Source organism: Pungitius pungitius, chromosome 4, assembly GCF_949316345.1.
Source record: "Pungitius pungitius chromosome 4, fPunPun2.1, whole genome shotgun sequence".
Classification (NCBI taxonomy): Eukaryota; Metazoa; Chordata; class Actinopteri; order Perciformes; family Gasterosteidae; genus Pungitius; species Pungitius pungitius.
Genome location: NC_084903.1, coordinates 1871907 through 1891595, shown reverse-complemented (window position 1 = coordinate 1891595; position 19689 = coordinate 1871907). Strand labels below are relative to the sequence as shown.

At 41.1% G+C, this 19689-nt stretch overlaps 31 non-coding genes across 31 annotated transcripts; all 31 read left to right on the top strand.

Moving 5' to 3' along the window:
- Positions 1-39: 39 nt before the first annotated feature.
- trnay-gua (transfer RNA tyrosine (anticodon GUA)) lies at positions 40-140 on the top strand. Its single transcript has 2 exons — positions 40-76; positions 105-140. It is a non-coding gene; the product is annotated as a tRNA-Tyr (tRNA).
- Positions 141-346: 206 nt separating this feature from the next.
- Positions 347-447, top strand: trnay-gua (transfer RNA tyrosine (anticodon GUA)). The gene is made up of 2 exons: positions 347-383; positions 412-447. It is a non-coding gene; the product is annotated as a tRNA-Tyr (tRNA).
- Positions 448-1107: 660 nt separating this feature from the next.
- On the top strand, positions 1108-1208 carry trnay-gua (transfer RNA tyrosine (anticodon GUA)). The gene is made up of 2 exons: positions 1108-1144; positions 1173-1208. It is a non-coding gene; the product is annotated as a tRNA-Tyr (tRNA).
- A 1713-nt stretch (positions 1209-2921) lies between these two features.
- Positions 2922-3022, top strand: trnay-gua (transfer RNA tyrosine (anticodon GUA)). Its single transcript has 2 exons — positions 2922-2958; positions 2987-3022. It is a non-coding gene; the product is annotated as a tRNA-Tyr (tRNA).
- Positions 3023-5260: 2238 nt separating this feature from the next.
- Positions 5261-5361, top strand: trnay-gua (transfer RNA tyrosine (anticodon GUA)). Its single transcript has 2 exons — positions 5261-5297; positions 5326-5361. It is a non-coding gene; the product is annotated as a tRNA-Tyr (tRNA).
- A 206-nt stretch (positions 5362-5567) lies between these two features.
- On the top strand, positions 5568-5668 carry trnay-gua (transfer RNA tyrosine (anticodon GUA)). Its single transcript has 2 exons — positions 5568-5604; positions 5633-5668. It is a non-coding gene; the product is annotated as a tRNA-Tyr (tRNA).
- Positions 5669-6328: 660 nt separating this feature from the next.
- trnay-gua (transfer RNA tyrosine (anticodon GUA)) lies at positions 6329-6429 on the top strand. Its single transcript has 2 exons — positions 6329-6365; positions 6394-6429. It is a non-coding gene; the product is annotated as a tRNA-Tyr (tRNA).
- Positions 6430-8142: 1713 nt separating this feature from the next.
- trnay-gua (transfer RNA tyrosine (anticodon GUA)) lies at positions 8143-8243 on the top strand. The gene is made up of 2 exons: positions 8143-8179; positions 8208-8243. It is a non-coding gene; the product is annotated as a tRNA-Tyr (tRNA).
- Positions 8244-9648: 1405 nt separating this feature from the next.
- trnay-gua (transfer RNA tyrosine (anticodon GUA)) lies at positions 9649-9749 on the top strand. The gene is made up of 2 exons: positions 9649-9685; positions 9714-9749. It is a non-coding gene; the product is annotated as a tRNA-Tyr (tRNA).
- An 803-nt stretch (positions 9750-10552) lies between these two features.
- Positions 10553-10653, top strand: trnay-gua (transfer RNA tyrosine (anticodon GUA)). Its single transcript has 2 exons — positions 10553-10589; positions 10618-10653. It is a non-coding gene; the product is annotated as a tRNA-Tyr (tRNA).
- Positions 10654-10854: 201 nt separating this feature from the next.
- Positions 10855-10955, top strand: trnay-gua (transfer RNA tyrosine (anticodon GUA)). Its single transcript has 2 exons — positions 10855-10891; positions 10920-10955. It is a non-coding gene; the product is annotated as a tRNA-Tyr (tRNA).
- Positions 10956-12361: 1406 nt separating this feature from the next.
- trnay-gua (transfer RNA tyrosine (anticodon GUA)) lies at positions 12362-12462 on the top strand. The gene is made up of 2 exons: positions 12362-12398; positions 12427-12462. It is a non-coding gene; the product is annotated as a tRNA-Tyr (tRNA).
- A 430-nt stretch (positions 12463-12892) lies between these two features.
- trnay-gua (transfer RNA tyrosine (anticodon GUA)) lies at positions 12893-12993 on the top strand. Its single transcript has 2 exons — positions 12893-12929; positions 12958-12993. It is a non-coding gene; the product is annotated as a tRNA-Tyr (tRNA).
- Positions 12994-13193: 200 nt separating this feature from the next.
- trnay-gua (transfer RNA tyrosine (anticodon GUA)) lies at positions 13194-13294 on the top strand. Its single transcript has 2 exons — positions 13194-13230; positions 13259-13294. It is a non-coding gene; the product is annotated as a tRNA-Tyr (tRNA).
- Positions 13295-13494: 200 nt separating this feature from the next.
- On the top strand, positions 13495-13595 carry trnay-gua (transfer RNA tyrosine (anticodon GUA)). The gene is made up of 2 exons: positions 13495-13531; positions 13560-13595. It is a non-coding gene; the product is annotated as a tRNA-Tyr (tRNA).
- A 436-nt stretch (positions 13596-14031) lies between these two features.
- trnay-gua (transfer RNA tyrosine (anticodon GUA)) lies at positions 14032-14132 on the top strand. The gene is made up of 2 exons: positions 14032-14068; positions 14097-14132. It is a non-coding gene; the product is annotated as a tRNA-Tyr (tRNA).
- Positions 14133-15162: 1030 nt separating this feature from the next.
- trnay-gua (transfer RNA tyrosine (anticodon GUA)) lies at positions 15163-15263 on the top strand. Its single transcript has 2 exons — positions 15163-15199; positions 15228-15263. It is a non-coding gene; the product is annotated as a tRNA-Tyr (tRNA).
- Positions 15264-15699: 436 nt separating this feature from the next.
- On the top strand, positions 15700-15800 carry trnay-gua (transfer RNA tyrosine (anticodon GUA)). Its single transcript has 2 exons — positions 15700-15736; positions 15765-15800. It is a non-coding gene; the product is annotated as a tRNA-Tyr (tRNA).
- Positions 15801-16466: 666 nt separating this feature from the next.
- trnay-gua (transfer RNA tyrosine (anticodon GUA)) lies at positions 16467-16567 on the top strand. Its single transcript has 2 exons — positions 16467-16503; positions 16532-16567. It is a non-coding gene; the product is annotated as a tRNA-Tyr (tRNA).
- Positions 16568-16767: 200 nt separating this feature from the next.
- trnay-gua (transfer RNA tyrosine (anticodon GUA)) lies at positions 16768-16868 on the top strand. Its single transcript has 2 exons — positions 16768-16804; positions 16833-16868. It is a non-coding gene; the product is annotated as a tRNA-Tyr (tRNA).
- Positions 16869-16997: 129 nt separating this feature from the next.
- Positions 16998-17098, top strand: trnay-gua (transfer RNA tyrosine (anticodon GUA)). The gene is made up of 2 exons: positions 16998-17034; positions 17063-17098. It is a non-coding gene; the product is annotated as a tRNA-Tyr (tRNA).
- Positions 17099-17227: 129 nt separating this feature from the next.
- trnay-gua (transfer RNA tyrosine (anticodon GUA)) lies at positions 17228-17328 on the top strand. The gene is made up of 2 exons: positions 17228-17264; positions 17293-17328. It is a non-coding gene; the product is annotated as a tRNA-Tyr (tRNA).
- Positions 17329-17457: 129 nt separating this feature from the next.
- On the top strand, positions 17458-17558 carry trnay-gua (transfer RNA tyrosine (anticodon GUA)). Its single transcript has 2 exons — positions 17458-17494; positions 17523-17558. It is a non-coding gene; the product is annotated as a tRNA-Tyr (tRNA).
- Positions 17559-17687: 129 nt separating this feature from the next.
- Positions 17688-17788, top strand: trnay-gua (transfer RNA tyrosine (anticodon GUA)). Its single transcript has 2 exons — positions 17688-17724; positions 17753-17788. It is a non-coding gene; the product is annotated as a tRNA-Tyr (tRNA).
- Positions 17789-17917: 129 nt separating this feature from the next.
- trnay-gua (transfer RNA tyrosine (anticodon GUA)) lies at positions 17918-18018 on the top strand. The gene is made up of 2 exons: positions 17918-17954; positions 17983-18018. It is a non-coding gene; the product is annotated as a tRNA-Tyr (tRNA).
- Positions 18019-18318: 300 nt separating this feature from the next.
- On the top strand, positions 18319-18419 carry trnay-gua (transfer RNA tyrosine (anticodon GUA)). The gene is made up of 2 exons: positions 18319-18355; positions 18384-18419. It is a non-coding gene; the product is annotated as a tRNA-Tyr (tRNA).
- Positions 18420-18548: 129 nt separating this feature from the next.
- Positions 18549-18649, top strand: trnay-gua (transfer RNA tyrosine (anticodon GUA)). Its single transcript has 2 exons — positions 18549-18585; positions 18614-18649. It is a non-coding gene; the product is annotated as a tRNA-Tyr (tRNA).
- A 129-nt stretch (positions 18650-18778) lies between these two features.
- On the top strand, positions 18779-18879 carry trnay-gua (transfer RNA tyrosine (anticodon GUA)). Its single transcript has 2 exons — positions 18779-18815; positions 18844-18879. It is a non-coding gene; the product is annotated as a tRNA-Tyr (tRNA).
- A 129-nt stretch (positions 18880-19008) lies between these two features.
- trnay-gua (transfer RNA tyrosine (anticodon GUA)) lies at positions 19009-19109 on the top strand. The gene is made up of 2 exons: positions 19009-19045; positions 19074-19109. It is a non-coding gene; the product is annotated as a tRNA-Tyr (tRNA).
- A 129-nt stretch (positions 19110-19238) lies between these two features.
- Positions 19239-19339, top strand: trnay-gua (transfer RNA tyrosine (anticodon GUA)). The gene is made up of 2 exons: positions 19239-19275; positions 19304-19339. It is a non-coding gene; the product is annotated as a tRNA-Tyr (tRNA).
- A 129-nt stretch (positions 19340-19468) lies between these two features.
- trnay-gua (transfer RNA tyrosine (anticodon GUA)) lies at positions 19469-19569 on the top strand. Its single transcript has 2 exons — positions 19469-19505; positions 19534-19569. It is a non-coding gene; the product is annotated as a tRNA-Tyr (tRNA).
- Positions 19570-19689: the final 120 nt, after the last annotated feature.

Sequence of the window (19689 nt, the reverse complement as noted above, 5' to 3'; positions counted from 1 at the left end):
GTTCAACTCCGGCTCGAAGGAGAAATTTATCTTTGTCACCCTTCGATAGCTCAGTTGGTAGAGCGGAGGACTGTAGGCTGATATTCAATGTGCAATTAGCAGGTATCCTTAGGTCGCTGGTTCAACTCCGGCTCGAAGGAGGTTTTTATCTTTGTCCGTTTTGGAAGAGTTGTATGGCCCTCATTATTAGTGAGAGTGGAATAAACAGGGATTTTACTGATATCAAACCAAATCTTCTCTTGAAATTTCCTGAAAACGAATCCATCTGTTCTTTGTAAAACAAACTTTGGTTCGTCTTTAGGTCCAGCCTTGTATTCCCTGCTAAAAAACAACACAATAACTTTACCCTTCGATAGCTCAGTTGGTAGAGCGGAGGACTGTAGGCTGATATTCATTGTGCAATTAGCAGGTATCCTTAGGTCGCTGGTTCAACTCCGGCTCGAAGGAGGTTTTTATCTTTGTCCGTTTTGGAAGAGTTGTATGGCCCTTAGTGAGAGTGGAATAAACAGGGATTTTACTGATATCAAACCAAATCTGGTTTAACTCCGGCTCGAAGGAGAATTTTATCTTTGTCACCCTTCGATATCTCAGTTGGTAGAGCGGAGGACTGTATGCTGATATTCAATGTGCAATTAGCAGGTATCCTTAGGTCGCTGGTTCAACTCCGGCTCGAAGGAGGTTTTTATCTTTGTCCGTTTTGGAAGAGTTGTATGGCCCTTAGTGAGAGTGGAATAAACAGGGATTTTACTGATATCAAACCAAATCTGGTTCAACTCCGGCTCGAAGGAGAATTTTATCTTTGTCACCCTTCGATAGCTCAGTTGGTAGAGCGGAGGACTGTATGCTGATATTCAATGTGCAATTAGCAGGTATCCTTAGGTCGCTGGTTCAACTCTGGCTCGAAGGAGAATTTTATCTTTGTCCGTTTTGGAAGAGTTGTATGGCCCATAGTGAGAGTGGAATAAACAGGGATTTTACTGATATCAAACCAAATCTTCTCTTGAAATTTCCTGAAAACGAATCCATCTGTTCTTTGTAAAACAAACTTTGGTTCGTCTTCAGGTCCAGCCTTGTATTCCCTGCTAAAAAACAACACAATAACTTTACCCTTCGATAGCTCAGTTGGTAGAGCGGAGGACTGTAGGCTGATATTCATTGTGCAATTAGCAGTTATCCTTAGGTCGCTGGTTCAACTCCGGCTCGAAGGAGGTTTTTATCTTTGTCCGTTTTGGAAGAGTTGTATGGCCCTCATTATTAGTGAGAGTGGAATAAACAGGGATTTTACTGATATCAAACCAAATCTTCTCTTGAAATTTCCTGAAAACGAATCCATCTGTTCTTTGTAAAACAAACTTTGGTTCGTCTTTAGGTCCAGCCTTGTATTCCCTGCTAAAAAAACAACACAATAACTTTACCCTTCGATAGCTCAGTTGGTAGAGCGGAGGACTGTAGGCTGATATTCAATGTGCAATTAGCAGGTATCCTTAGGTCGTTGGTTCAACTCCGGCTCGAAGGAGGTTTTTATCTTTGTCCGTTTTGGAAGAGTTGTATGGCTCTTAGTGAGAGTGGAATAAACAGGGATTTTACTGATATCAAACCAAATCTTCTCTTGAAATTTCCTGAAAACGAATACATCTGTTCTTTGTAAAACAAACTTTGGTTCGTCTTTAGGTCCAGCCTTGTATTCCCTGCTAAAAAACAACACAATAACTTTACCCTTTGATAGCTCAGTTGGTAGAGCGGAGGACTGTAGGCTGATATTCATTGTGCAATTAGCAGTTATCCTTAGGTCGCTGGTTCAACTCCGGCTCGAAGGAGGTTTTTATCTTTGTCCGTTTTGGAAGAGTTGTATGGCCCTTAGTGAGAGTGGAATAAACAGGGATTTTACTGATATCAAACCAAATCTTCTCTTGAAATTTCCTGAAAACGAATCCATCTGTTCTTTGTAAAACAAACTTTGGTTCGTCTTTAGGTCCAGCCTTGTATTCCCTGCTAAAAAACAACACAATAACTTTACCCTTTGATAGCTCAGTTGGTAGAGCGGAGGACTGTAGGCTGATAATCATTGTGCAATTAGCAGTTATCCTTAGGTCGCTGGTTCAACTCCGGCTCGAAGGAGGTTTTTATCTTTGTCCGTTTTGGAAGAGTTGTATGGCCCTTAGTGAGAGTGGAATAAACAGGGATTTTACTGATATCAAACCAAATCTTCTCTTAAAATTTCCTGAAAACGAATCCATCTGTTCTTTGTAAAACAAACTTTGGTTCGTCTTTAGGTCCAGCCTTGTATTCCCTGCTAAAAAAACAACACAATAACTTTACCCTTCGATAGCTCAGTTGGTAGAGCGGAGGACTGTAGGCTGATATTCAATGTGCAATTAGCAGGTATCCTTAGGTCGTTGGTTCAACTCCGGCTCGAAGGAGGTTTTTATCTTTGTCCGTTTTGGAAGAGTTGTATGGCCCTTAGTGAGAGTGGAATAAACAGGGATTTTACTGATATCAAACCAAATCTTCTCTTGAAATTTCCTGAAAACGAATACATCTGTTCTTTGTAAAACAAACTTTGGTTCGTCTTTAGGTCCAGCCTTGTATTCCCTGCTAAAAAACAACACAATAACTTTACCCTTTGATAGCTCAGTTGGTAGAGCGGAGGACTGTAGGCTGATATTCATTGTGCAATTAGCAGTTATCCTTAGGTCGCTGGTTCAACTCCGGCTTGAAGGAGGTTTTTATCTTTGTCCGTTTTGGAAGAGTTGTATGGCCCTTAGTGAGAGTGGAATAAACAGGGATTTTACTGATATCAAACCAAATCTTCTCTTGAAATTTCCTGAAAACGAATCCATCTGTTCTTTGTAAAACAAACTTTGGTTCGTCTTCAGGTCCAGCCTTGTATTCCCTGCTAAAAAACAACACAATAACTTTACCCTTCGATAGCTCAGTTGGTAGAGCGGAGGACTGTAGGCTGATATTCAATGTGCAATTAGCAGGTATCCTTAGGTCGCTGGTTCAACTCCGGCTCGAAGGAGGTTTTTATCTTTGTCCGTTTTGGAAGAGTTGTATGGCCCTTAGTGAGAGTGGAATAAACAGGGATTTTACTGATATCAAACCAAATCTTCTCTTGAAATTTCCTGAAAACGAATACATCTGTTCTTTGTAAAACAAACTTTGGTTCGTCTTTAGGTCCAGCCTTGTATTCCCTGCTAAAAAACAACACAATAACTTTACCCTTTGATAGCTCAGTTGGTAGAGCGGAGGACTGTAGGCTGATAATCATTGTGCAATTAGCAGTTATCCTTAGGTCGCTGGTTCAACTCCGGCTCGAAGGAGGTTTTTATCTTTGTCCGTTTTGGAAGAGTTGTATGGCCCTTAGTGAGAGTGGAATAAACAGGGATTTTACTGATATCAAACCAAATCTTCTCTTGAAATTTCCTGAAAACGAATCCATCTGTTCTTTGTAAAACAAACTTTGGTTCGTCTTTAGGTCCAGCCTTGTATTCCCTGCTAAAAAAACAACACAATAACTTTATCCTTCGATAGCTCAGTTGGTAGAGCGGAGGACTGTAGGCTGATATTCAATGTGCAATTAGCAGGTATCCTTAGGTCGTTGGTTCAACTCCGGCTCGAAGGAGGTTTTTATCTTTGTCCGTTTTGGAAGAGTTGTATGGCCCTTAGTGAGAGTGGAATAAACAGGGATTTTACTGATATGAAACCAAATCTTCTCTTGAAATTTCCTGAAAACGAATACATCTGTTCTTTGTAAAACAAACTTTGGTTCGTCTTTAGGTCCAGCCTTGTATTCCCTGCTAAAAAACAACACAATAACTTTACCCTTTGATAGCTCAGTTGGTAGAGCGGAGGACTGTAGGCTGATAATCATTGTGCAATTAGCAGTTATCCTTAGGTCGCTGGTTCAACTCCGGCTCGAAGGAGGTTTTTATCTTTGTCCGTTTTGGAAGAGTTGTATGGCCCTTAGTGAGAGTGGAATAAACAGGGATTTTACTGATATCAAACCAAATCTTCTCTTGAAATTTCCTGAAAACGAATCCATCTGTTCTTTGTAAAACAAACTTTGGTTCGTCTTTAGGTCCAGCCTTGTATTCCCTGCTAAAAAAACAACACAATAACTTGACCCTTTGATAGCTCAGTTGGTAGAGCGGAGGACTGTAGGCTGATATTCATTGTGCAATTAGCAGTTATCCTTAGGTCGTTGGTTCAACTCCGGCTCGAAGGAGGTTTTTATCTTTGTCCGTTTTGGAAGAGTTGTATGGCCCTTAGTGAGAGTGTAATAAACAGGGATTTTACTGATATCAAACCAAATCTTCTCTTGAAATTTCCTGAAAACGAATACATCTGTTCTTTGTAAAACAAACTTTGGTTCGTCTTTAGGTCCAGCCTTGTATTCCCTGCTAAAAAAACAACACAATAACTTTATCCTTCGATAGCTCAGTTGGTAGAGCGGAGGACTGTAGGCTGATATTCAATGTGCAATTAGCAGGTATCCTTAGGTCGTTGGTTCAACTCCGGCTCGAAGGAGGTTTTTATCTTTGTCCGTTTTGGAAGAGTTGTATGGCCCTTAGTGAGAGTGGAATAAACAGGGATTTTACTGATATCAAACCAAATCTTCTCTTGAAATTTCCTGAAAACGAATACATCTGTTCTTTGTAAAACAAACTTTGGTTCGTCTTTAGGTCCAGCCTTGTATTCCCTGCTAAAAAACAACACAATAACTTGACCCTTTGATAGCTCAGTTGGTAGAGCGGAGGACTGTAGGCTGATATTCATTGTGCAATTAGCAGTTATCCTTAGGTCGCTGGTTCAACTCCGGCTCGATGGAGGTTTTTATCTTTGTCCGTTTTGGAAGAGTTGTATGGCCCTTAGTGAGAGTGGAATAAACAGGGATTTTACTGATATCAAACCAAATCTTCTCTTGAAATTTCCTGAAAACCAATCCATCTGTTCTTTGTAAAACAAACTTTGGTTCGTCTTTAGGTCCAGCCTTGTATTCCCTGCTAAAAAACAACACAATAACTTTACCCTTCGATAGCTCAGTTGGTAGAGCGGAGGACTGTAGGCTGATATTCATTGTGCAATTAGCAGTTATCTTAGGTCGCTGGTTCAACTCCGGCTCGAAGGAGGTTTTTATCTTTGTCCGTATTGGAAGAGTTGTATGGCCCTTAGTGAGAGTGGAATAAACAGGGATTTTACTGATATCAAACCAAATCTGGTTCAACTCCGGCTCGAAGGAGAAATTTATCTTTGTCACCCTTCGATAGCTCAGTTGGTAGAGCGGAGGACTGTAGGCTGATATTCAATGTGCAATTAGCAGGTATCCTTAGGTCGCTGGTTCAACTCCGGCTCGAAGGAGGTTTTTATCTTTGTCCGTTTTGGAAGAGTTGTATGGCCCTCATTATTAGTGAGAGTGGAATAAACAGGGATTTTACTGATATCAAACCAAATCTTCTCTTGAAATTTCCTGAAAACGAATCCATCTGTTCTTTGTAAAACAAACTTTGGTTCGTCTTTAGGTCCAGCCTTGTATTCCCTGCTAAAAAACAACACAATAACTTTACCCTTCGATAGCTCAGTTGGTAGAGCGGAGGACTGTAGGCTGATATTCATTGTGCAATTAGCAGGTATCCTTAGGTCGCTGGTTCAACTCCGGCTCGAAGGAGGTTTTTATCTTTGTCCGTTTTGGAAGAGTTGTATGGCCCTTAGTGAGAGTGGAATAAACAGGGATTTTACTGATATCAAACCAAATCTGGTTTAACTCCGGCTCGAAGGAGAATTTTATCTTTGTCACCCTTCGATATCTCAGTTGGTAGAGCGGAGGACTGTATGCTGATATTCAATGTGCAATTAGCAGGTATCCTTAGGTCGCTGGTTCAACTCCGGCTCGAAGGAGGTTTTTATCTTTGTCCGTTTTGGAAGAGTTGTATGGCCCTTAGTGAGAGTGGAATAAACAGGGATTTTACTGATATCAAACCAAATCTGGTTCAACTCCGGCTCGAAGGAGAATTTTATCTTTGTCACCCTTCGATAGCTCAGTTGGTAGAGCGGAGGACTGTATGCTGATATTCAATGTGCAATTAGCAGGTATCCTTAGGTCGCTGGTTCAACTCTGGCTCGAAGGAGAATTTTATCTTTGTCCGTTTTGGAAGAGTTGTATGGCCCATAGTGAGAGTGGAATAAACAGGGATTTTACTGATATCAAACCAAATCTTCTCTTGAAATTTCCTGAAAACGAATCCATCTGTTCTTTGTAAAACAAACTTTGGTTCGTCTTCAGGTCCAGCCTTGTATTCCCTGCTAAAAAACAACACAATAACTTTACCCTTCGATAGCTCAGTTGGTAGAGCGGAGGACTGTAGGCTGATATTCATTGTGCAATTAGCAGTTATCCTTAGGTCGCTGGTTCAACTCCGGCTCGAAGGAGGTTTTTATCTTTGTCCGTTTTGGAAGAGTTGTATGGCCCTCATTATTAGTGAGAGTGGAATAAACAGGGATTTTACTGATATCAAACCAAATCTTCTCTTGAAATTTCCTGAAAACGAATCCATCTGTTCTTTGTAAAACAAACTTTGGTTCGTCTTTAGGTCCAGCCTTGTATTCCCTGCTAAAAAAACAACACAATAACTTTACCCTTCGATAGCTCAGTTGGTAGAGCGGAGGACTGTAGGCTGATATTCAATGTGCAATTAGCAGGTATCCTTAGGTCGTTGGTTCAACTCCGGCTCGAAGGAGGTTTTTATCTTTGTCCGTTTTGGAAGAGTTGTATGGCTCTTAGTGAGAGTGGAATAAACAGGGATTTTACTGATATCAAACCAAATCTTCTCTTGAAATTTCCTGAAAACGAATACATCTGTTCTTTGTAAAACAAACTTTGGTTCGTCTTTAGGTCCAGCCTTGTATTCCCTGCTAAAAAACAACACAATAACTTTACCCTTTGATAGCTCAGTTGGTAGAGCGGAGGACTGTAGGCTGATATTCATTGTGCAATTAGCAGTTATCCTTAGGTCGCTGGTTCAACTCCGGCTCGAAGGAGGTTTTTATCTTTGTCCGTTTTGGAAGAGTTGTATGGCCCTTAGTGAGAGTGGAATAAACAGGGATTTTACTGATATCAAACCAAATCTTCTCTTGAAATTTCCTGAAAACGAATCCATCTGTTCTTTGTAAAACAAACTTTGGTTCGTCTTTAGGTCCAGCCTTGTATTCCCTGCTAAAAAACAACACAATAACTTTACCCTTTGATAGCTCAGTTGGTAGAGCGGAGGACTGTAGGCTGATAATCATTGTGCAATTAGCAGTTATCCTTAGGTCGCTGGTTCAACTCCGGCTCGAAGGAGGTTTTTATCTTTGTCCGTTTTGGAAGAGTTGTATGGCCCTTAGTGAGAGTGGAATAAACAGGGATTTTACTGATATCAAACCAAATCTTCTCTTAAAATTTCCTGAAAACGAATCCATCTGTTCTTTGTAAAACAAACTTTGGTTCGTCTTTAGGTCCAGCCTTGTATTCCCTGCTAAAAAAACAACACAATAACTTTACCCTTCGATAGCTCAGTTGGTAGAGCGGAGGACTGTAGGCTGATATTCAATGTGCAATTAGCAGGTATCCTTAGGTCGTTGGTTCAACTCCGGCTCGAAGGAGGTTTTTATCTTTGTCCGTTTTGGAAGAGTTGTATGGCCCTTAGTGAGAGTGGAATAAACAGGGATTTTACTGATATCAAACCAAATCTTCTCTTGAAATTTCCTGAAAACGAATACATCTGTTCTTTGTAAAACAAACTTTGGTTCGTCTTTAGGTCCAGCCTTGTATTCCCTGCTAAAAAACAACACAATAACTTTACCCTTTGATAGCTCAGTTGGTAGAGCGGAGGACTGTAGGCTGATATTCATTGTGCAATTAGCAGTTATCCTTAGGTCGCTGGTTCAACTCCGGCTTGAAGGAGGTTTTTATCTTTGTCCGTTTTGGAAGAGTTGTATGGCCCTTAGTGAGAGTGGAATAAACAGGGATTTTACTGATATCAAACCAAATCTTCTCTTGAAATTTCCTGAAAACGAATCCATCTGTTCTTTGTAAAACAAACTTTGGTTCGTCTTCAGGTCCAGCCTTGTATTCCCTGCTAAAAAACAACACAATAACTTTACCCTTCGATAGCTCAGTTGGTAGAGCGGAGGACTGTAGGCTGATATTCAATGTGCAATTAGCAGGTATCCTTAGGTCGCTGGTTCAACTCCGGCTCGAAGGAGGTTTCTATCTTTGTCCGTTTTGGAAGAGTTGTATGGCCCTTAGTGAGAGTGGAATAAACAGGGATTTTACTGATATCAAACCAAATCTTCTCTTGAAATTTCCTGAAAACGAATACATCTGTTCTTTGTAAAACAAACTTTGGTTCGTCTTTAGGTCCAGCCTTGTATTCCCTGCTAAAAAACAACACAATAACTTTACCCTTTGATAGCTCAGTTGGTAGAGCGGAGGACTGTAGGCTGATATTCATTGTGCAATTAGCAGTTATCCTTAGGTCGCTGGTTCAACTCCGGCTCGAAGGAGGTTTTTATCTTTGTCCGTTTTGGAAGAGTTGTATGGCCCTTAGTGAGAGTGGAATAAACAGGGATTTTACTGATATCAAACCAAATCTTCTCTTGAAATTTCCTGAAAACGAATCCATCTGTTCTTTGTAAAACAAACTTTGGTTCGTCTTTAGGTCCAGCCTTGTATTCCCTGCTAAAAAACAACACAATAACTTTACCCTTTGATAGCTCAGTTGGTAGAGCGGAGGACTGTAGGCTGATAATCATTGTGCAATTAGCAGTTATCCTTAGGTCGCTGGTTCAACTCCGGCTCGAAGGAGGTTTTTATCTTTGTCCGTTTTGGAAGAGTTGTATGGCCCTTAGTGAGAGTGGAATAAACAGGGATTTTACTGATATCAAACCAAATCTTCTCTTAAAATTTCCTGAAAACGAATCCATCTGTTCTTTGTAAAACAAACTTTGGTTCGTCTTTAGGTCCAGCCTTGTATTCCCTGCTAAAAAAACAACACAATAACTTTACCCTTCGATAGCTCAGTTGGTAGAGCGGAGGACTGTAGGCTGATATTCAATGTGCAATTAGCAGGTATCCTTAGGTCGTTGGTTCAACTCCGGCTCGAAGGAGGTTTTTATCTTTGTCCGTTTTGGAAGAGTTGTATGGCCCTTAGTGAGAGTGGAATAAACAGGGATTTTACTGATATCAAACCAAATCTTCTCTTGAAATTTCCTGAAAACGAATACATCTGTTCTTTGTAAAACAAACTTTGGTTCGTCTTTAGGTCCAGCCTTGTATTCCCTGCTAAAAAACAACACAATAACTTTACCCTTTGATAGCTCAGTTGGTAGAGCGGAGGACTGTAGGCTGATATTCATTGTGCAATTAGCAGTTATCCTTAGGTCGCTGGTTCAACTCCGGCTTGAAGGAGGTTTTTATCTTTGTCCGTTTTGGAAGAGTTGTATGGCCCTTAGTGAGAGTGGAATAAACAGGGATTTTACTGATATCAAACCAAATCTTCTCTTGAAATTTCCTGAAAACGAATCCATCTGTTCTTTGTAAAACAAACTTTGGTTCGTCTTCAGGTCCAGCCTTGTATTCCCTGCTAAAAAACAACACAATAACTTTACCCTTCGATAGCTCAGTTGGTAGAGCGGAGGACTGTAGGCTGATATTCAATGTGCAATTAGCAGGTATCCTTAGGTCGCTGGTTCAACTCCGGCTCGAAGGAGGTTTCTATCTTTGTCCGTTTTGGAAGAGTTGTATGGCCCTTAGTGAGAGTGGAATAAACAGGGATTTTACTGATATCAAACCAAATCTTCTCTTGAAATTTCCTGAAAACGAATACATCTGTTCTTTGTAAAACAAACTTTGGTTCGTCTTTAGGTCCAGCCTTGTATTCCCTGCTAAAAAACAACACAATAACTTTACCCTTTGATAGCTCAGTTGGTAGAGCGGAGGACTGTAGGCTGATAATCATTGTGCAATTAGCAGTTATCCTTAGGTCGCTGGTTCAACTCCGGCTCGAAGGAGGTTTTTATCTTTGTCCGTTTTGGAAGAGTTGTATGGCCCTTAGTGAGAGTGGAATAAACAGGGATTTTACTGATATCAAACCAAATCTTCTCTTGAAATTTCCTGAAAACGAATCCATCTGTTCTTTGTAAAACAAACTTTGGTTCGTCTTTAGGTCCAGCCTTGTATTCCCTGCTAAAAAAACAACACAATAACTTTATCCTTCGATAGCTCAGTTGGTAGAGCGGAGGACTGTAGGCTGATATTCAATGTGCAATTAGCAGGTATCCTTAGGTCGTTGGTTCAACTCCGGCTCGAAGAAGGTTTTTATCTTTGTCCGTTTTGGAAGAGTTGTATGGCCCTTAGTGAGAGTGGAATAAACAGGGATTTTACTGATATCAAACCAAATCTTCTCTTGAAATTTCCTGAAAACGAATACATCTGTTCTTTGTAAAACAAACTTTGGTTCGTCTTTAGGTCCAGCCTTGTATTCCCTGCTAAAAAACAACACAATAACTTTACCCTTTGATAGCTCAGTTGGTAGAGCGGAGGACTGTAGGCTGATAATCATTGTGCAATTAGCAGTTATCCTTAGGTCGCTGGTTCAACTCCGGCTCGAAGGAGGTTTTTATCTTTGTCCGTTTTGGAAGAGTTGTATGGCCCTTAGTGAGAGTGGAATAAACAGGGATTTTACTGATATCAAACCAAATCTTCTCTTGAAATTTCCTGAAAACGAATCCATCTGTTCTTTGTAAAACAAACTTTGGTTCGTCTTTAGGTCCAGCCTTGTATTCCCTGCTAAAAAAACAACACAATAACTTGACCCTTTGATAGCTCAGTTGGTAGAGCGGAGGACTGTAGGCTGATATTCATTGTGCAATTAGCAGTTATCCTTAGGTCGCTGGTTCAACTCCGGCTCGAAGGAGGTTTTTATCTTTGTCCGTTTTGGAAGAGTTGTATGGCTCTTAGTGAGAGTGGAATAAACAGGGATTTTACTGATATCAAACCAAATCTTCTCTTGAAATTTCCTGAAAACGAATCCATCTGTTCTTTGTAAAACAAACTTTGGTTCGTCTTTAGGTCCAGCCTTGTATTCCCTGCTAAAAAAACAACACAATAACTTTATCCTTCGATAGCTCAGTTGGTAGAGCGGAGGACTGTAGGCTGATATTCAATGTGCAATTAGCAGGTATCCTTAGGTCGTTGGTTCAACTCCGGCTCGAAGGAGGTTTTTATCTTTGTCCGTTTTGGAAGAGTTGTATGGCCCTTAGTGAGAGTGGAATAAACAGGGATTTTACTGATATCAAACCAAATCTTCTCTTGAAATTTCCTGAAAACGAATACATCTGTTCTTTGTAAAACAAACTTTGGTTCGTCTTTAGGTCCAGCCTTGTATTCCCTGCTAAAAAACAACACAATAACTTGACCCTTTGATAGCTCAGTTGGTAGAGCGGAGGACTGTAGGCTGATATTCATTGTGCAATTAGCAGTTATCCTTAGGTCGCTGGTTCAACTCCGGCTCGATGGAGGTTTTTATCTTTGTCCGTTTTGGAAGAGTTGTATGGCCCTTAGTGAGAGTGGAATAAACAGGGATTTTACTGATATCAAACCAAATCTTCTCTTGAAATTTCCTGAAAACGAATCCATCTGTTCTTTGTAAAACAAACTTTGGTTCGTCTTCAGGTCCAGCCTTGTATTCCCTGCTAAAAAACAACACAATAACTTTACCCTTCGATAGCTCAGTTGGTAGAGCGTAGGACTGTAGGCTGATATTCAATGTGCAATTAGCAGGTATCCTTAGGTCGCTGGTTCAACTCCGGCTCGAAGGAGGTTTTTATCTTTGTCCGTTTTGGAAGAGTTGTATGGCCCTTAGTGAGAGTGGAATAAACAGAGATTTTACTGATATCAAACCAAATCTTCTTTTGAAATTTCCTGAAAACGAATCCATCTGTTCTTTGTAAAACAAACTTTGGTTCGTCTTTAGGTCCAGCCTTGTATTCCCTGCTAAAAAAAAAACACAATAACTTTATCCTTCGATAGCTCAGTTGGTAGAGCGGAGGACTGTAGGCTGATATTCAATGTGCAATTAGCAGGTATCCTTAGGTCGTTGGTTCAACTCCGGCTCGAAGGAGGTTTTTATCTTTGTCCGTTTTGGAAGAGTTGTATGGCCCTTAGTGAGAGTGGAATAAACAGGGATTTTACTGATATCAAACCAAATCTTCTCTTGAAATTTCCTGAAAACAAATCCATCTCTTCTTTGTAAAACAAACTTTGGTTCGTCTTCAGGTCAAGCTTTGTTATACAGTCTAAAAAACAACACAACAAAATTAGCCTTCGATAGCTCAGTTGGTAGAGCGGAGGACTGTAGGCTGATATTCAATGTGCAATTAGCAGGTATCCTTAGGTTGCTGGTTCAACTCCGGCTCGAAGGAGAATTTTATCTTTGTCCGTTTTGGAAGAGTTGTATGGCCCTTTGTGAGAGTGGAATAAACAGGGATTTTACTGATATCAAACCAAATCTTCTCTTGAAATTTCCTGAAAACGAATCCATCTGTTCTTTGTAAAACAAACTTTGGTTCGTCTTTAGGTCAAGCTTTGTTATACATGCTAAAAAACAACTCAATAAGATTACCCCTCCATAGCTCAGTTGGTAGAGCGGAGGACTGTAGGCTGATATTCAATGTGCAATTAGCAGGTATCCTTAGGTCGCTGGTTCAACTCCGGCTCGAAGGAGCTTTTTATCTTTGTCCGTTTTGGAAGAGTTGTATGGCCCTGAGTGAGAGTGGAATAAACAGGGATTTTACTGATATCAAACCAAATCTGGTTCAACTCCGGCTCGAAGGAGAATTTTATCTTTGTCACCCTTCGATAGCTCAGTTGGTAGAGCGGAGGACTGTAGGCTGATATTCAATGTGCAATTAGCAGGTATCCTTAGGTTGCTGGTTCAACTCCGGCTCGAAGGAGAATTTTATCTTTGTCCGTTTTGGAAGAGTTGTATGGCCCTTTGTGAGAGTGGAATAAACAGGGATTTTACTGATATCAAACCAAATCTTCTCTTGAAATTTCCTGAAAACAAATCCATCTGTTCTTTGTAAAACAAACTTTGGTTCGTCTTCAGGTCAAGCTTTGTTATACAGTCTAAAAAACAACACAACAAAATTAGCCTTCGATAGCTCAGTTGGTAGAGCGGAGGACTGTAGGCTGATATTCAATGTGCAATTAGCAGGTATCCTTAGGTTGCTGGTTCAACTCCGGCTCGAAGGAGAATTTTATCTTTGTCCGTTTTGGAAGAGTTGTATGGCCCTTTGTGAGAGTGGAATAAACAGGGATTTTACTGATATCAAACCAAATCTTCTCTTGAAATTTCCTGAAAACAAATCCATCTGTTCTTTGTAAAACAAACTTTGGTTCGTCTTCAGGTCAAGCTTTGTTATACAGTCTAAAAAACAACACAACAAAATTAGCCTTCGATAGCTCAGTTGGTAGAGCGGAGGACTGTAGGCTGATATTCAATGTGCAATTAGCAGGTATCCTTAGGTCGCTGGTTCAACTCCGGCTCGAAGGAGGTTTTTATCTTTGTCCGTTTTGGAACAGTTGTATGGCCCTCATTATTAGTGAGAGTGGAATAAACAGGGATTTTACTGATGGCCAACCAAATCTTCTCTTGAAATTTCCTAAAAACGAATCCATCTGTTCTTTGTAAAACAAACTTTGGTTCGTCTTTAGGTCAAGCTTTGTTATACATGCTAAAAAACAACTCAATAAGATTACCCCTCCATAGCTCAGTTGGTAGAGCGGAGGACTGTAGGCTGATATTCAATGTGCAATTAGCAGGTATCCTTAGGTCGCTGGTTCAACTCCGGCTCGAAGGAGCTTTTTATCTTTGTCCGTTTTGGAAGAGTTGTATGGCCCTGAGTGAGAGTGGAATAAACAGGGATTTTACTGATATCAAACCAAATCTGGTTCAACTCCGGCTCGAAGGAGAATTTTATCTTTGTCACCCTTCGATAGCTCAGTTGGTAGAGCGGAGGACTGTAGGCTGATATTCAATGTGCAATTAGCAGGTATCCTTAGGTCGCTGGTTCAACTCCGGCTCGAAGGAGGTTTTTATCTTTGTCCGTTTTGGAAGAGTTGTATGGCCCTTAGTGAGAGTGGAATAAACAGGGATTTTACTGATATCAAACCAAATCTGGTTCAACTCCGGCTCGAAGGAGAATTTTATCTTTGTCACCCTTCGATAGCTCAGTTGGTAGAGCGGAGGACTGTAGGCTGATATTCAATGTGCAATTAGCAGGTATCCTTAGGTCGCTGGTTCAGCTCCGGCTCGAAGGAGGTTTTTCTTTGTCCGTTTTGGAAGAGTTGTATGGCCCTTAGTGAGAGTGGAATAAACAGGGATTTTACTGATATCAAACCAAATCTTCTCTTGAAATTTCCTGAAAACGAATCCATCTGTTCTTTGTAAAACAAACTTTGGTTCGTCTTTAGGTCCAGCCTTGTATTCCCTGCTAAAAAACAACACAATAACTTTACCCTTCGATAGCTCAGTTTGTAGAGCGGAGGACTGTAGGCTGATATTCAATGTGCAATTAGCAGGTATCCTTAGGTTGCTGGTTCAACTCCGGCTCGAAGGAGAATTTTATCTTTGTCCGTTTTGGAAGAGTTGTATGGCCCTTTGTGAGAGTGGAATAAACAGGGATTTTACTGATATCAAACCAAATCTTCTCTTGAAATTTCCTGAAAACAAATCCATCTGTTCTTTGTAAAACAAACTTTGGTTCGTCTTCAGGTCAAGCTTTGTTATACAGTCTAAAAAACAACACAACAAAATTAGCCTTCGATAGCTCAGTTCGTAGAGCGGAGGACTGTAGGCTGATATTCAATGTGCAATTAGCAGGTATCCTTAGGTTGCTGGTTCAACTCCGGCTCGAAGGAGAATTTTATCTTTGTCCGTTTTGGAAGAGTTGTATGGCCCTTTGTGAGAGTGGAATAAACAGGGATTTTACTGATATCAAACCAAATCTTCTCTTGAAATTTCCTGAAAACAAATCCATCTGTTCTTTGTAAAACAAACTTTGGTTCGTCTTCAGGTCAAGCTTTGTTATACAGTCTAAAAAACAACACAACAAAATTAGCCTTCGATAGCTCAGTTGGTAGAGCGGAGGACTGTAGGCTGATATTCAATGTGCAATTAGCAGGTATCCTTAGGTCGCTGGTTCAACTCCGGCTCGAAGGAGGTTTTTATCTTTGTCCGTTTTGGAACAGTTGTATGGCCCTCATTATTAGTGAGAGTGGAATAAACAGGGATTTTACTGATGGCCAACCAAATCTTCTCTTGAAATTTCCTGAAAACGAATCCATCTGTTCTTTGTAAAACAAACTTTGGTTCGTCTTTAGGTCAAGCTTTGTTATACATGCTAAAAAACAACTCAATAAGATTACCCCTCCATAGCTCAGTTGGTAGAGCGGAGGACTGTAGGCTGATATTCAATGTGCAATTAGCAGGTATCCTTAGGTCGCTGGTTCAACTCCGGCTCGAAGGAGCTTTTTATCTTTGTCCGTTTTGGAAGAGTTGTATGGCCCTGAGTGAGAGTGGAATAAACAGGGATTTTACTGATATCAAACCAAATCTGGTTCAACTCCGGCTCGAAGGAGAATTTTATCTTTGTCACCCTTCGATAGCTCAGTTGGTAGAGCGGAGGACTGTAGGCTGATATTCAATGTGCAATTAGCAGGTATCCTTAGGTCGCTGGTTCAACTCCGGCTCGAAGGAGGTTTTTATCTTTGTCCGTTTTGGAAGAGTTGTATGGCCCTTAGTGAGAGTGGAATAAACAGGGATTTTACTGATATCAAACCAAATCTGGTTCAACTCCGGCTCGAAGGAGAATTTTATCTTTGTCACCCTTCGATAGCTCAGTTGGTAGAGCGGAGTACTGTAGGCTGATGTTCAATGTGCAATTAGCAGGTATCCTTAGGTCGCTGGTTCAACTCCGGCTCGAAGGAGGTTTTTATCTTTGTCCCTTTTGGAAGAGTTGTATGGCCCTCATTATTAGTGAGAGTGGAATAAACAGAGTTTTAACTGATGGCCAACCAAATCTTCTCTTGAAATTTCCTGAAAACGAATCCATCTGTTCTTTGTAAAACAAACTTTGGTTCGTCTTTAGGTCAAGCTTTGTTATACATGCTAAAAAACAACTCAATAAGATTACCCCTCCATAGCTCAGTTGGTAGAGCGGAGGACTGTAGGCTGATATTCAATGTGCAATTAGCAGGTATCCTCAGGTCGCTGGTTCAACTCCGGCTCGAAGGAGCTTTTTATCTTTGTCCGTTTTGGAAGAGTTGTATGGCCCTGAGTGAGAGTGGAATAAACAGGGATTTTACTGATATCAAACCAAATCTGGTTCAACTCCGGCTCGAAGGAGAATTTTATCTTTGTCACCCTTCGATAGCTCAGTTGGTAGAGCGGAGGACTGTAGGCTGATATTCAATGTGCAATTAGCAGGTATCCTTAGGTCGCTGGTTCAACTCCGGCTCGAAGGAGGTTTTTATCTTTGTCTGTTTTGGAAGAGTTGTATGGCCCTTAGTGAGAGTGGAATAAACAGAGTTTTAACTGATGGCCAACCAAATCTTCTCTTGAAATTTCCTGAAAACGAATCCATCTGTTCTTTGTAAAACAAACTTTGGTTCGTCTTTAGGTCCAGCCTTGTATTCCCTGCTAAAAAACAACACAATAACTTTACCCTTCGATAGCTCAGTTGGTAGAGCGGAGGACTGTAGGCTGATATTCAATGTGCAATTAGCAGGTATCCTTAGGTCGCTGGTTCAACTCCGGCTCGAAGGAGGTTTTTATCTTTGTCCGTTTTGGAAGAGTTGTATGGCCCTTAGTGAGAGTGGAATAAACAGGGATTTTACTGATATCAAACCAAATCTGGTTCAACTCCGGCTCGAAGGAGAATTTTATCTTTGTCACCCTTCGATAGCTCAGTTGGTAGAGCGGAGGACTGTAGGCTGATATTCATTTTGCAATTAGCAGGTATCCTTAGGTCGCTGGTTCAACTCCGGCTCGAAGGAGGTTTTTATCTTTGTCCGTTTTGGAAGAGTTGTATGGCCCTTAGTGAGAGTGGAATAAACAGGGATTTTACTGATATCAAACCAAATCTGATTCAACTCCGGCTCGAAGGAGAATTTTATCTTTGTCACCCTTCGATAGCTCAGTTGGTAGAGCGGAGGACTGTAGGCTGATATTCAACGTGCAATTAGCAGGTATCCTTAGGTCGCTGGTTCAACTCCGGCTCGAAGGAGGTTTTTATCTTTGTCCGTTTTGGAAGAGTTGTATGGCCCTTAGTGAGAGTGGAATAAACAGGGATTTTACTGATATCAAACCAAATCTGGTTCAACTCCGGCTCGAAGGAGAATTTTATCTTTGTCACCCTTCGATAGCTCAGTTGGTAGAGCGGAGGACTGTAGGCTGATATTCAATGTGCAATTAGCAGGTATCCTTAGGTCGCTGGTTCAACTCCGGCTCGAAGGAGGTTTTTATCTTTGTCCGTTTTGGAACAGTTGTATGGCCCTTAGTGAGAGTGGAATAAACAGGGATTTTACTGATATCAAACCAAATCTGGTTCAACTCCGGCTCGAAGGAGAATTTTATCTTTGTCACCCTTCGATAGCTCAGTTGGTAGAGCGGAGGACTGTAGGCTGATATTCATTTTGCAATTAGCAGGTATCCTTAGGTCGCTGGTTCAACTCCGGCTCGAAGGAGGTTTTTATCTTTGTCCGTTTTGGAAGAGTTGTATGGCCCTTAGTGAGAGTGGAATAAACAGGGATTTTACTGATATCAAACCAAATCTGATTCAACTCCGGCTCGAAGGAGAATTTTATCTTTGTCACCCTTCGATAGCTCAGTTGGTAGAGCGGAGGACTGTAGGCTGATATTCAACGTGCAATTAGCAGGTATCCTTAGGTCGCTGGTTCAACTCCGGCTCGAAGGAGGTTTTTATCTTTGTCCGTTTTGGAAGAGTTGTATGGCCCTTAGTGAGAGTGGAATAAACAGGGATTTTACTGATATCAAACCAAATCTGGTTCAACTCCGGCTCGAAGGAGAATTTTATCTTTGTCACCCTTCGATAGCTCAGTTGGTAGAGCGGAGGACTGTAGGCTGATATTCAATGTGCAATTAGCAGGTATCCTTAGGTATGGCCCTTAGTGAGAGTGGAATAAACAGGGATTTTACTGATATCAAACCAAATCTGGTTCAACTCCGGCTCGAAGGAGAATTTTATCTTTGTCACCCTTCGATAGCTCAGTTGGTAGAGCGGAGGACTGTAGGCTGATATTCATTTTGCAATTAGCAGGTATCCTTAGGTCGCTGGTTCAACTCCGGCTCGAAGGAGGTTTTTATCTTTGTCCGTTTTGGAAGAGTTGTATGGCCCTTAGTGAGAGTGGAATAAACAGGGATTTTACTGATATCAAACCAAATCTGATTCAACTCCGGCTCGAAGGAGAATTTTATCTTTGTCACCCTTCGATAGCTCAGTTGGTAGAGCGGAGGACTGTAGGCTGATATTCATTTTGCAATTAGCAGGTATCCTTAGGTCGCTGGTTCAACTCCGGCTCGAAGGAGGTTTTTATCTTTGTCCGTTTTGGAAGAGTTGTATGGCCCTTAGTGAGAGTGGAATAAACAGGGATTTTACTGATATCAAACCAAATCTGATTCAACTCCGGCTCGAAGGAGAATTTTATCTTTGTCACCCTTCGATAGCTCAGTTGGTAGAGCGGAGGACTGTAGGCTGATATTCATTTTGCAATTAGCAGGTATCCTTAGGTCGCTGGTTCAACTCCGGCTCGAAGGAGGTTTTTATCTTTGTCCGTTTTGGAAGAGTTGTATGGCCCTTAGTGAGAGTGGAATAAACAGGGATTTTACTGATATCAAACCAAATCTGATTCAACTCCGGCTCGAAGGAGAATTTTATCTTTGTCACCCTTCGATAGCTCAGTTGGTAGAGCGGAGGACTGTAGGCTGATATTCAACGTGCAATTAGCAGGTATCCTTAGGTCGCTGGTTCAACTCCGGCTCGAAGGAGGTTTTTATCTTTGTCCGTTTTGGAAGAGTTGTATGGCCCTTAGTGAGAGTGGAATAAACAGGGATTTTACTGATATCAAACCAAATCTGGTTCAACTCCGGCTCGAAGGAGAATTTTATCTTTGTCACCCTTCGATAGCTCAGTTGGTAGAGCGGAGGACTGTAGGCTGATATTCAATGTGCAATTAGCAGGTATCCTTAGGTCGCTGGTTCAACTCCGGCTCGAAGGAGGTTTTTATCTTTGTCCGTTTTGGAACAGTTGTATGGCCCTTAGTGAGAGTGGAATAAACAGGGATTTTACTGATATCAAACCAAATCTGGTTCAACTCCGGCTCGAAGGAGAATTTTATCTTTGTCACCCTTCGATAGCTCAGTTGGTAGAGCGGAGGACTGTAGGCTGATATTCATTTTGCAATTAGCAGGTATCCTTAGGTCGCTGGTTCAACTCCGGCTCGAAGGAGGTTTTTATCTTTGTCCGTTTTGGAAGAGTTGTATGGCCCTTAGTGAGAGTGGAATAAACAGGGATTTTACTGATATCAAACCAAATCTGATTCAACTCCGGCTCGAAGGAGAATTTTAT